Raw genomic sequence first — 14,759 nt, forward strand, 5'->3', positions numbered from 1 at the left:
GAGAGGGTACAGGCTGGGCTGAGGGACACCCCCCCTCTCAATGCATAAATTTTGTGAACAGGGCCTCTACTAAATACATATGTAGATATCAGAACCCCAGCCCCAGCTACTCTGACTCATTGAATATAAAACAATATTTCTAAAATTCACTTGCCATAAAATTACATTGCCTGTCTATTAAACACACAGGTTCAGGACTTTTCCTATACAGCCTCTGATTCTGATTTAGCAGTTTTAGGGAACTATTTCATCATGTATATGTTTAATAAATACTATAAGATGTTTTTATGCCAACAAAGTTTGAAGAATACTGGTATAAAGAAAGGCTTGAAATGCTGTCACCAGGTCTAGGATTGAAAATCTCTAGTTAGCCTCTCTGTTTAGGAGTTACTACAATTGTCTTCAGCATTTCAGCACAGAAGTTGTTATACTTTTTTGTTCTCTACTTAGGAAAGGAAATTCCAATTCCAATACCTTCTAAATTGTCTTAAAAATAGCCAACTAAGAATTATGGTCTGGTGACCTGTCAACAATGGACAAGTAGACCACAAATGTTTAAGGCTGTAAAAGATTCAGCAATTATTATTTTCAGTGCTTGATTGTTTTATCATTCTATCCCCAGAATTAGCTTTTTCTTGCCAGTAGTCCAAGACTATCAACCTGTCATCTGGGCAGACAGAGATTCTTACTATTACCACAGATTCAATGAATATATCTCAGGGAATTTATTGTTTTGTTTGAAATAAAATGCCTCAGTTGTCATTGCATTTCAGCTACCTCGTGGCTTTCTTTTTATTGTGGTCATTTTAGCATCCCATAATAACCCACCAAGTGTGGGGGGGTGAGGTTTGGGTTTTCTCTATTTGTTGCTAGAATATATTTTATTTGTTTGTCCTTATGATTGTAGTGATGACTTTTAGATGTAGAAAGAGTGAATGGATGAGTTAGTAATTAGTTTACTCCATAGTTATTTCACTTCTTGAATGTTGTGTTTGTTTGTTTTTTCAGGATAATTGTAAATGTATATATTTAAACTAAAGGCATCAATGCACAAAATTTGTGTACTGGTAGGATTCCTATCGGCTGCTGGCTGCTGGCTGGATACTCCCTTCCTTCTCCAGAAGCTTCCCCCCCACCCCCCACCCCCTTTCAAACTGCTGGACAAACTCCCAGTTGAAGGGACTTTGTTGCATACTAGACTTTTATTTTGTAGTATTGTACTAGTACCTTGAACATATCAGTGTCTATACCACTGGACCAACACCATTTTCTTGTTCTTGGGTACCTGATAATAATGTCTTTATCTTCCCTTGGGACTCAAATATATACTAGTATATTTCCTTCAGTAGTAAGTGGGGTACAGGTGATGGGGTCATTGGTGTCATTGCAATTATTATTTTAAAAATAAATTTATAAAAATAAACATAGAAGAAAGGCTTGAAAATCTTCTCAGAGTCATGGATGCCTTGTAAATATCTAATGTATAAGTTAATGTTTGGCAGTAGTGTCTAGGTTGTATAGCATTAAACCTAATGTAGATAGTTTATCATTGAAATGTTAGTCTTTAACCCTGGTCGAGCTCAGACACCTTAACACTCCCAAAGAAGAAATAAGGAACAGAAGATGCTATCTAGTAAATGAGTTACTGTTGTGTAAGAAAAAGGGGAATAAGAATGTATATCTGCATTCATATTTGTCTTGTATAGTCAGCTGTAGTCTAACACTTGTTTTGAAACTGTGAATTTGTTCCAATGTGTTTGATATATTAGGGAACAATTTGAGCATAACATGAATTTCACATTTGCTTATGCACAAATTTGTCTTCAAGAAGCAGTAGGAAAACTGCTTTCAACTGAATTAAATAGAAAGGTACAAAATATGCAGGAATACACACCCATATGCATACCCAACCAAATACACACTTCAAAAAACTACTAGTTACATCAGTTTACCCGCTTATGTTAAGAACCACATCTGCCCACATCTGGTGTTAAAATTTTACTATGAATTCAGGTGACTCATCTTTCATTAACTCACAATAATTTATAAAGTACAACCCTTCAGACATTGCTGCATATCCTCTGCTCTTTTTAATTTGTTTTTTCCCTTTTCAGACTATATGCTTTTTTAAAAAAAATCTTTTTGCTCTTTTCTCTCTCAATTTTCTCACTCTATGTCTATCTCCCTTTTGTCCTTTCCCCTGGGTCACAAGGTGGCAGACATGGGAGTCTACTTGGCAGGCCAGTGAGAGTGCAAGTGGCCATCTACATAAGTAAATTAGGTATTTTTCAGGCAAAGTGTAATTCATTGTAGTATGTAGGCATTTCTGAGCCATTGCACATATTGTGCTGCTATTTTTATTAGTTATCTGTATTTTTATGGTACCATCAACGTTATTTAAATATAATAATATTTAATCAATCTGTAATGCATTATGTAGATAATTTTGGCCTCCTTCATTTGCTTATTTATAACTTCCCAGCACATTAATAAGAAATCAGGTTCCTGCTGTCTGGCATTCATTTACTTAACTGTTCATTTCTAGTATCCATGAATTGTTAACTTAATATATGCACCTGAAACCCAGATAGCATCCTGTAAGGAAGCTTGTCTAGATCTCTGTTAGATGAAAAACTACATGGAAGAAAAACTAGATTCCAAGCCAGTAGCCAGCATCAATGCCAGGCATGAAAACAAGACCATGTTAAGATTGCCAGGACCAGATGCTCAAATTGGCAATTTCACAAATGAGCACCAGAGAGACCACAGAAGAATTGCCCAGCTGATACCAGTCAACCATCAGAGCCATAACACATTCTGTAAATTGCTCTACTTTAAGCCACTTTCCTTTGTGGTAACTGTTTTTGAAATAACACATGACTGATACTAATATGAAGAAGAAACACAAAGCACAGTTTCAAATTAACTCACTCTACTTGATAGGAAGCATCACAGATTTCAGATTATTTTCTGTCACATGCTTTTATTTATACCTTCCCCTAATTAGGTTTTAAACAATTTGGGGGGACAAAGTATCGATAAGACCTGGTTCTGAAACCAAATGGTAAGAACAATGTATAGCAAAGGATTTAAAAATAAACACTGACTTCAGTGATAAACAGTGATTGGATGTCTCCTGGTCATAAAGTTACTTCTGGAAACACTGTTCTGTCAGAGGAATTTCATTAGAGAGAGGAGACATGCCATATCCTTAAAACCTCATTAAGAGGTATTACATTATTAAATTATAATCCCTATAAAATGTCAAAATAAAGTAAATTTGACAGTAAAATTTTGTCTCTTTGATCTGTCACAACAATTAGAAATGTGTGTTTTATATTATTCGAGATGAACACTTTGACTAAAAATTGTTTTGCCACACTAGTGTTGCTCAGTGGTGGAACATCGATCTATGAACCAGGAGGTCAATCCCCAGTAGGAGCCCTGCGGGAGGCAGCTGATCAACGATTCTCTCATCAGTGATGTTTCTCTCTCTCTTTCCCTCTCAATTCCTCTCTAAAATCAATAAAAAATATTTTTAAATAAAAATTGTTTAATTCCATAATACCACTAGGTGTGAAATGAAAACATACACTGGTTTATAATTTAAACAGTGACTAGAACATTTCAGACTTGTCTGGTCTTTGGGCAAATGCCATCTGTCTTTCTCAAACCTGCATGTTCCTCAGAGCTTACTGCAGCGGAATACCTGCCATGAGGTATTTTGATATATCTTCCGGGTTGTAAACCACTACCTTTTATAAAGGGCATCACATTATTCCTAGTGGATCCTGAGTCATAACCTGACCTGTGATCCTCTTTATACCTTGGCAGCCAGGCTTTCACCAGGTTATGAAAGGGGTGCGCCATGTGATGCCCCCTTCCACCTCCAGAGCATCTCACATTGTACTCCTTGGACCAACTGTGCCAGATTCACCTGATTGTAAACATTTAAATTCTCAAGCTACTTCCATGACCTACTAAATCAAAATGATTAGAGAAAACCTGAGATTCTTTATTTTAAACAAGTTCAGTTGCTTGCTATTCTCTTCTTCCATGCTACTGTCTGAGCCATGGGTTTTATCAGAGCTCAGGTGCTATTGGTGAAGGACACTGAATATGAAAAGCCTCCCAAATATTACTTTCCTTTTCATGTTATCCTTCAGTGACTTGCTGTTCTGCTGTTCGATTTTCATACTCACATTTATAGAGATTTGAGGTTGGATGTTGGTTTTTAATTTCCCTTGTACTTTCATATTATAGCATGCATAATTCCATTCCTAGAGAACCTGAACACTGTGTCAGTAAAGAAGAAACTCTCCACTGATGACTCTCACTTTGCAGGGGGACAGTGATTTGTATTAGAGATAAACACTTGCGATGTGTAAAACTGCAAACCGCAATATGCCAAGTTGCATTTTCACTCCTTATGTAGAACAGGGCTTGTAACAGAAGCAGTGATGCCGCCGGTTTGATTAAGCTGACAGCACCAGGAGATGTGAGAATATATGATATGATGATTTTTTTATACTCCATCAGTTAAACATGAAGACAAATTGCATTGATCTAGCAGCCTCCGACTGAAGAGTATTTAAACTGGCAGTAATGCCAGAATAGGAGCCAGCTCTCATTTCTGGTGATAGAGTTTCTTCAGTGGATATATTTTAACCATTGCATTTGAACTTTCCTACTTTACATTACACATAAAATAGAATAAAATGGGTGGAAACTATATGATAATGTAAAAATTAAATTGATATTAAAAACCAAAGCATTATAAATATCAGCTTCTTTAGGAGAAGAGAGATACGTCTGCATTTTACATTAGATCGTGAAACTGGGCAAATAATTTATGTGCCATCTTGTCTTCCTCTCAACTTATGGAAGGAAGAAGAGAAAATTGAGAAAACTGGATTCTCTCTGACAATTTGTCATAACTTTTCTGTAAGATAATGCAGCTTTATGAACTGTAGTTTCATTTTATGTAAATTTAAGTCATTTAATCAGATGAACTAAGAATCTTTAATTTTGGAGAACTTTGTTGATATTTTATGGAGATAAGCTAGTTTAAAAATAACTAAGAGTTATCCTCACAACATTTAAGATAGAAAAATATTCTATGCCAGTTCAGTTAACTATTAATTTTATTGAAAACTTCCAATATGCCAGTCACTATTGTAACCTATTAATATACATTTGCTATTTTTAATACTCTTTGAAAAATTGAGTTGTATATTTTTCCCTTTTAACACAGTGGAGTTGAGGTTTAGAGAATATTATTAGCCCAACATTTCACAGTTGGTAAGAGTTGCATCTTGGATACTCCAGGGATTGTGAATATGAATGCTGTGGTCTTAACAATTGTGCTATGATTAAAAAAAAAATTATTGTCTTACTATATGAATAATGAGTTGCAGTGTCAGAACAATAAAGTCATCTGTAATTTATCTAGTAAATGTTTATTGAAATTGAGAACAGATTCCAAATCACAGCAACTTTCTCTTCTTTGCTACCTGCTCTTGTTAAAAGATCAGTGTCTGCCGAAACCGATTTGGCTCAGTGGATAGAGCCTGCGAACTGAAGGATCCCAGATTTGATTCCTGTCAAGGGCATATACTTTGGTTGCTGGTTGCAGGCACATCCCCAGTGGTGGGTGTGCAGAAGGCAGCTGGTCAATGTTTCTCTCTCATCGATGTTTCTAACTCTCTATCCCTCTCCCTCCCTCTCTGTAAAAAAAATTTTAAAAAATCAATAAATATATATTTTTTTAAAATCAGTGTCTGGCAAGCAGGTCCTAAAATGAAAGAAAGTTTAACTCTTCCAGATATATAAATATTCTGTAAAGCCTCTCCAATTAAAATAGTGTATAACCATGTGATCAGACAGATCAATTAAATTCAATAACAAAAACTCAGAAAGATATCCAAAACATTTAAAACTTCATATATTAAAAAGAATGGCATTTCAAATATTGCAAAATAAATAGATGTTTCAATTAATTGTGTTGAGACAATTGAGTGGACATTTAGGCAAAGAAAACCTGGACACACTTAACACCCACCATGCAACAATTCAGTGGTCTCAATGCAAAAATGAAATCATACAAACATTTGTTTGTTACCTGGGATTGCAATCAGCTTTTCGAATTTGGTCTCAAATATTCATAAAAAATATAAGATTGATAAGTTGGCTCCATTAAAGCAAAACAAACAAAAAAATGTTTTGCATGAAACACTAGAGGAAAAATCAAGGACAAAAACAAACTGAAATAAATATCTGTAATTTTATCTCTGATAAAGGACTCATAAAGCAAGAAAAAATATTGGCAAAATCTAAAATCTTGCCAATATATTCTTTAGAGAGATGAAAAAGACTGGTAATCTCAAAATTGCTCATGACAATGGACAAAGAGTCAAATCCTATTAAAATGAATATAAAAGTATCTAACAAATATTCATAGCCTTTTATTCTCTTATCCAGGAATCTCACGTCTAGAATACTGCCATGAAAATATTATTATATGTCAAAAGCAAACTACCTGTATATCAAGTTATTTGTAAAAGTACACAATTGAAAACTCACAAACATCCATCCACAATAGATTGCTGGAATATACTTCAATACATGCACACAATTAAATCCTAATAAATCTTTTTTTTTAAAGTGTAGACGGTTTATCATTTCTTAAATGTTTGATTAACCATACTATTTTTTACCCTCAAATAAAACATTTTAATTGTTATACCAGTAGAAAGAAGAAGTAAACCTTATAATCTGTCAACTATATGTCTTCCTCTTAGTCTGTGGTCTATTTCCTTTACATTTGCCAAGAAAATCCAGAAGGAAAAAAGAATAAAATGACAAAGAAAACTACTCCTCAGATAATGGGGGGAAAAATAAGTATGATACAATAACTCTCGGGAGAACACCAACTTTGAATTTAAATACTAATGGCTTCTGACAGATATATGTAGAAAATTGCAAGCAAAACTTTTAAATTGTGATATTATAGCTTTTCTCTTTAACTAAATTAATTCTGCCTATGTTCTTAAATTTAAAATATTTTTTAAAAACTATCATCTATCTCTGTTTAGACTTACGTTATTTGTCCTTTAAAAAAAAAATCAATGTGAGGCTGGAGATATTATAATTATTCAGAGTATGTACTAGGTATAATAAATGTTGATTCAAATTTAAGGTTATATAATAAATATGCAAAAGGTATCCATAAGAAGAAATAACTAGCAGTTTTAGTTGATAAAATAGTTTTTTCTTGTTTTAAAAGTCACAAAAGCAGAATAAACTATATTGAATAAAATATTATATTGTGACCTCAAAATGTATCCTTCTATAAAAATAACTAAAATAGTGAAAATAAATTAAACACACACATCATAATCAACCTTTTGTAAGTCTAGAAATTACCAAAAGTAACTCAGGAGACACTTATTGAACCAAAATGATGGAATCATAATAAAACAATAAGCTTTCTGTTATTTTAATTTGCTCTTATTCCATCCCCGCTCCCCAGCTCAATGTTATCCTTAAAAAAATAATCCACATTATTGGTATTAGTGCAGCACAATTACCTAAAAAACACACACTATATTCAACCAAAATAGATACAAGTAGAAATGGAAGGTTAGAATATGCCTGTAACAAGTAAATATATTTATTCAATAATTATTTAAAAAAACAACAACACTTAAGCTTCATCTGGCATGGATCAGTGTTTGAGCATCCATCTATGATCTATAAACCAGGAGGTCACAGTTCAATTCCTGGTCAGGGTGCATGCCCTAGTTATGGGCTTGATCCCCAGTAGGGGGCATGCAGGAAGCATCCTATGGATGATTCTCTTTCATCATTGATGTTTCTATCTCTCTTTCCCTCTCCATTTCTCTCTCTGAAATCAATACAAATGTATTTAAAAACAAACAGACAAATAAAAACCCACTTCCAATCAGGACCAAAAGCCTTCAGTGGTATAACATGGCTAGCAGTATCCCTGGCCTATATCCACTAAATGCCAATAGTTTCCCCCCTTGGATGTCAAAACATGTTTATGACATGTTATGAGCAAACATTGCCAAATATTCCCTTTGGAGCAAAATTTTCTCCACTAAGAACTATCACTCTGGAAGGGTGGCTGCTCTTTCTTTTAGGACTGCTGGTCACAAAAATTACATAACCCTAAAGCTATTGGGACTCCCAAGAGGAAGTTGAAAATGAAATCAATAGAAAAAAAGAGCACAGAAATGTGAGGGTCTGAACCTCATGATATGATTTCAGTCATTTGATTAAGCCTTACCTGCTATTGTACTTCTGGACATATTAGTGACATGATCCAATAAAATTATTTTCTTGACCTAAGCCACTTTGACTGGGTTTTCTCTAATGCACAACTAAAATAGCTCTAAATTATGTTTATAATCTAAGAACATAAATTTACCCATTAGTATTTATACATCAAAAAGCAAAGATGGCTAATTTTTTCTTCCATATGATTTATGATAGCTTTCAATTTCCTACCAAGAGGTAATCCATACAAAAGTAAAGCTATTTTGCATGCTCTATGTTTCAGATAAATGTATGCTATTGTAAGCCTCTTCTTCAATATAACTCTTTGCTAAGGTTTCTGCATTTAGTATGTCTATTGTTAATAAAATCCATTTATTAAGACTCTGATAAAATGGGCTGCTCATATAGCCTTAATTGGCTCTTGCTTTATTTTGATTCCTATAATTTTAAAAATATGAAAATTATGTAGCCAATGTGATAATTCCCACGGGGAGTAAAATTGTAGTATTCTTTATGTGATTCAGTTCACTGAGCTGTACTAGACAATCATGTCACCCTTGGGTGCTGCTAAACAATACATAAATCTCAGTAAGGTTTAATCATGGTGTGAATGTGTCACTGTTTTGTAAGGTATCCTAGGAAACATACTGTGGATTTTTCTGTCAAGGATATATATGCTTGATTGCAATTAAAAAGTGAAAACACTTTTTGAAATAGATCTACACAAAGTAATAATTGTGTTAAGGCGTTTGATTTATACAATGGAACTTTTAGCTTATGTCAATATTTTTAAAAACATATTCCTATTGATTTCAGAAAGGAAAGGAGAGGGAGAGAAAGACAGAAACATCAATGATGAGAGAAAATGATTGACAGGTTGTCTCCTGCATGTCCCCTAATGGGGACAAGTCCACATCCCAGGTATGTGCCCTTGACCAGAATCAAACCTAAGACCTTTCAGTCTGAAAGCAAGATGCTCTATTCACTGAGCCAAACTGGCTAGAAAAATTTTGGGTATTTTAACTAAGTTACAGGATTTTTTACTCCACACAAATTTCACTGCCTGTAATTTAATGTACACATAGTTCTCAACATATATAATTTGAAATAATTTTGTAAGATAATTAGATAATAGCAGTTGAGATTATTTTACATAAGAGATATGATAAGCATCATTTTTTCTTTAATTTGATACACCTGCCTAAAGGCCAGATATATTTCATCTTTAATTTGATATATCTTCCCAGCACAATTCCAGACACTTCATTCTTTACTCATTTACTTACTTTTTTCACAGAAGAAAATGGCTATGCAAAGAATCTTTATAGAGGTATGAGCAGAAATAGTCCTTTAGCTCAGTTCATATTTCCAAAAAGACTGATAATTGACAGAACAATATCAGCAAAACCTACTTTGCCATGGAAAACTCACAATTATTTTCAAAGAAATAAAATTATACCATTGTAGAGAATTTCACAATAGCTAATGATAAAAAGTGGTTATTTTATTCTGAAAATTGAACAGCTTTTTGAAATATCTTGGTGGAAAAGGAATATGATATGTTTAAAAACATTTTTATGTGTTTAGCACTAACTGCAGTAAAAATGGTACCATATTACAAGTCTGCAGAACTTTTTTTTTTACTAAATCCTTGTTTAACAGTGTGGTAAACCATAGATAATATGAAATTTGCTATCTTAATCATGTTTAAGTATGCAATTCAGTGGTATAAAAATTATTCATATTGTGCAACTATAATCATTATCTATCTCCAGAACTCTTCATCTTGCAAAGCTCAAAATCTAGACCCATCAAATAATAACTCCCATTCCTCCCTTCCCCAAATCCTTGCCCACCACCTTTATATTTTCAATCTCTGAATTTTTCTAATATAGATACCTTGTATAAGTGGAATCACTCAGTATTTGTGTTCTTGTTTTATTCCTTTCATTTAAAATAAAATCACATGTTATAAATTTGATTTAACATATTTGACCTTAACTATGCATATTATGACATATTAATCATTCTGCAAAAGCAATTTAAAATCTTGTTTTAGTTTCTTAGATTTGTTAACAGAATAATCAAAATCATTGGTTGAATAAATACAAAAGTTTAAGGAGGATCCAGGCATAAATAGCTCCTCACTATTTGATATAATAAAATAATTCCAAACATTTTCTTCTTCAATAATTTTTCTAGTCCTGGATGGTATGGCTCAATTAGTTGGAACATCAAACATTAAAAGGTTTGATCTCTGTTTCGGATATGTCAGGGAGGCAAGCAATCCATATTTCTCTCTCACCAATGTTTTGTTCTCTCTCTCTCTCTCTCTCCCCTCTCTAGCTCCCCATCTCTTAAATCCATAAAAACATATCCTCAGGTGAGTTGTTTTTTTTTTAAGTTGATGAAATAAATCATTTAGTGAAAAAAATTTAAAGTAGCAAGGTTTTATACTTTTAAGTACATTGTGTATATATTCACATAATCCCTGAAATACTTGGAGAGAAGAAAATGAATCGTACACATATACTGAAATGGTTGCAGTGTTATTTCATAGGTGGTGAGAGCTGATTCTTATTTTACTCTTTCTTTAAATTTCCCGACTTAATGAAACTATATGTGAATGCAGGGACAATATTTTCCCTTAAAATATAGGCAAGTAGTATTTACAATATCTGTGCACTGATTCACTCAGCAATGAGGAAGAAAACCTTGAAGCTTGTCATTGGGGCAATTAGTGCTTTCTGCTATGTAGTTGTATTAACTAATGCTGTCCTCATTGTCAGCATATTCTCTCATAGGACTTCATTAGACTACAATTTCACATGCCAAACCTTCATTGATAGTTTGGAACTCGTAAACAAAACATCTTTTTCAGGTAGGTAGCTTATTTTATTTGTAGTTTTTCTTCTGAGACAGCACACACCTCTGTCTGCAGTAAACAGTTTCATAAGTATGTTCCAGACTCTAAAAAGCATATATATAAATGTTTGCCCACCCTCTAAAAATGCGAGAGAAATCAAAGGCCAGAAGAGGCACAAAAACTTAGCCAATTTCCTGGTTCATGCTCTGCATTTTCCCCCTGAGTATCATAATCTAAATTGGATCTCCTCTGCCCTGCTTGCAACAGACATCTTCCAAAAGGCTGGAGGCACCCATATGCTACTCCTCGCTGTTTTCATTGTCAGCCAGATTTTTGAACAGGTCATGTGCAATGTATAATCTTCCCCCGAAAACAGCACTGCCCTAGCAGTGGTTAATCCATGGAAGCCTGAAAATTAAAGGAAATCTTTTAACTTCAAGTAACATAAAGCAGGGATTTGAGATGGTGTGTCAGTCTCTTGCTTTGCCTTTGATATTCAGATCCTTTTCTGAGCCCACTTAGACATTGGCTAGACCTCCAGGTATGAGGGATGCCTCTTTGTTTTGACATCAAAGCTCTCAAGTGGAGGGTGTGGAATGCTAACAAGAACAGTGAGCTCCAAAGGACATGATTAAGCTATAATTGGTAAGCAGGTGCAGCTCAATGAATAAAATTCATAGGAGAGAACTCTCAAGTTTAAAAATTTTAAAATACCATCTGATTTGTCTCTCCCCTCCCCCTTTTTCACAAACATAACAGTGCACAGCTAATAACAGGAGATACTGAGTCACTGACTTTTGTGCAGATTAAGGTGATAAACAATGGCAAACACACACACACACACACACACACAAACACACACACACAAACAACTAAATATGTGTCACAAGTGAGTTAGGCCTTGTCTATGTGGCTTAGTTGGTTGAGCATCATCCTATGAACTAAGAGTTTGCCAGGGTCAATTCTCAATCAGGGTACATGCCTGAGATCCCAGCTCCAGACCCAGTAGGGGGCGTGCAGGAGGTAGCAGATTGATCTCTCTCTCTCTCTCTCTCTCTCTCTCTCTCTCTCTCTCTCTCTCTCTCTTTCTTTCTCACTCTCTCTCTCTCTTTCTATTTCTATTTCTCTCTCAAAAATTAATAAAACCATTTTAAACTACTGGATTAAAAGATCACAGGCCCTGAAAGAGAGATATTTCCAGTTTAATTACAGCCAGGTAGAATATGCTGTGACATCATCTACCTTACATGCCTCATGAAATCCTTACCCCTATTGTTGATAGAGAAATGTGTGTTCTATTGGAGCCTGTGGGTTACTTTCCGATGCCAAGCAAACCACGTCCTGGAATCCATCCCTTGGATGTGGCTGCTCTGAGAAGTGAAGCCATTTGTCTGGGCAGACACTCCACAGGAACTTAATGGGAAGAGACTCTGATTGCTGGCACTGGATTTGCTTCACAACAACTAGCCAGCACCTATTTGTAAGAAGCTGAGAAAAGATAGGCATTCAGGTAATGGGATGGAATTAAGCACTAGATTGAACTGCTGGGTTATAGAAGGATCTATTGTACTAAGCAGTTATCGGTCCAATGTTGAGAGTTGCACTCAGTTTTGGCTACAAAATTATGCTTTTTCACACACACACACACACACACACACACACACACACACACACCCTGGATTTCTCACTGTCAGAAAAAAGTTCTCTCACCATTAAAACAAGCATATTTTTTAAATACAACAAAAATGTTCTAATAGGACTCTGCTTCCCATTTCTAATGTTAGAGAGTAACACATGTGGATTTTGTTATGTCTTTTATTTTATTTCACACAATAGTCTAGGTTTCATTTGGAATAAAACATGTGTATGTGCATGAGTTGATGTGGTGTCTTTGTTATTGTACTGTTGTTGTTTTCTGACTTTATGGTCCAAAATGGCCACTTGTAAAATGAGTTCATTAGATTAGTGTATAAGGTCTTTTCTACCTCATTGATAATATAAATTTCCCCAATAACTTAGCTAAAAACACATAGCAAGTTACAACAAGCTGAAGATTTTCATTCTTTTATAACACTTATGAAAGTCAAATATGAAATTATTTTTCCCTAACAGACTGAGGAAATATCTGAAAATGTCTTTAATTGAGATGTTTACAAGGTATATTTTCAATAATATAAAACTGTATTAAGTCTTGTTATATATACATTACTGTAGACCTTTAAAGCATTATAGCAATTTGCTTTTATAAATCATGACTAAGTTCAATTTCTCCAAATTTTCATCAATATGTATCATTCTCTTTAATAAATTGGTTGGTTAAAAAATATAATTTTATTATTTGTTATTAGCCCTGAGCCCAAATTTATACTTGTTTATTTATATTCTATCAGTATATTTTGTATTTTTTATTTGTCTATTTTCATCACTAAATTATTCATACTTTATTCATTTATGAGTTTAGTAAAATATCAGCTCTATGTCACAGTTGTTTATATACATCTAGATTTGTTAGACATTTTTATTGATGCACTAGAGGCCTGATGCATGAATTTTGTGCTAGAGTAGGCCTTCCTTCCCCCAGCTGCTGGCACCATCTTCCCTCTTGCACTTGGGACCCAGGCTTCCCTATCAGCCTGGCTTTGTCTGGAACATCATCCAGAAGGACATCCAGAAGGACGTCTGGTCTAATTAGCATATTACACTTGGATTATTATAGGCTAGGATTCTGGTGCACGAAATTCATACACTCCGGGGAAGGGAGTTCCCTCAGTCTGACCTGTGGCCCTCTTGCAATCTGGGAGCCCTTAGGGCAGTAATTCTCAACCTTTTTTTAATGTTGCGACCCTTTAATACAGTTCCTCATGTTGTGGTGACCCCCAGCCATAAAATTATTTTCTTGCTACATTATAACTAATTTTGCTACTGTTTGCTACAGCAGTGGTTCTCAAATTGAGAACCACTGGCAGGGTCACCTAAGACAATCGGAAAATACAGATATTTAAATTACAATTCATAACAGTAGCAAAATTACAGTTATGAAGTAGCAATTACTTCATAAGTTGGTAACCCAACTAATAGGCCTCAATATAGGTCACTTATGCTGAATTTATTGTAGTATAGGCTAATTTGGTAGAAAACAGAATGAGACCCTAATCCTCAAATTTTCATGGACTTTATTTGCTATGGCCCAATTATCTCATACCAGGCTGTATACCATTGTGCCACAGAGTAATGTTTAATGTAAAAGCAAAATCAAATTGTGGACATTGTTGTCAACATTTTTATGTTAGTACACAAAGAGTTACAGCGTTTGAGGATCTTTAAGGTTAACAAAATGGAGTTATTGGTTTTTCAATTTGATTCTGAGAATATCATGCCAGCCTCTAAAGTCTACATGCTTATAGGTTGCTTTTAATAAGACCAAGGTAGGAAACTTGATTCCTTTATGAAATAAACAATACTCATGATCACAGTTGCACTTTCAATTGCAAACAGTGGTTCCATCACTCCAAGCTCAGAAATATGTCCTGTTAATTGCAGAAAGAAAATAAGAGATGTGGCTGCTGACTGGAAGTCAAGCCTTAGAATTTGT

Source organism: Pipistrellus kuhlii, unplaced genomic scaffold, assembly GCF_014108245.1.
Source record: "Pipistrellus kuhlii isolate mPipKuh1 unplaced genomic scaffold, mPipKuh1.p scaffold_m20_p_1, whole genome shotgun sequence".
In the NCBI taxonomy this organism is placed as follows: domain Eukaryota; kingdom Metazoa; phylum Chordata; class Mammalia; order Chiroptera; family Vespertilionidae; genus Pipistrellus; species Pipistrellus kuhlii.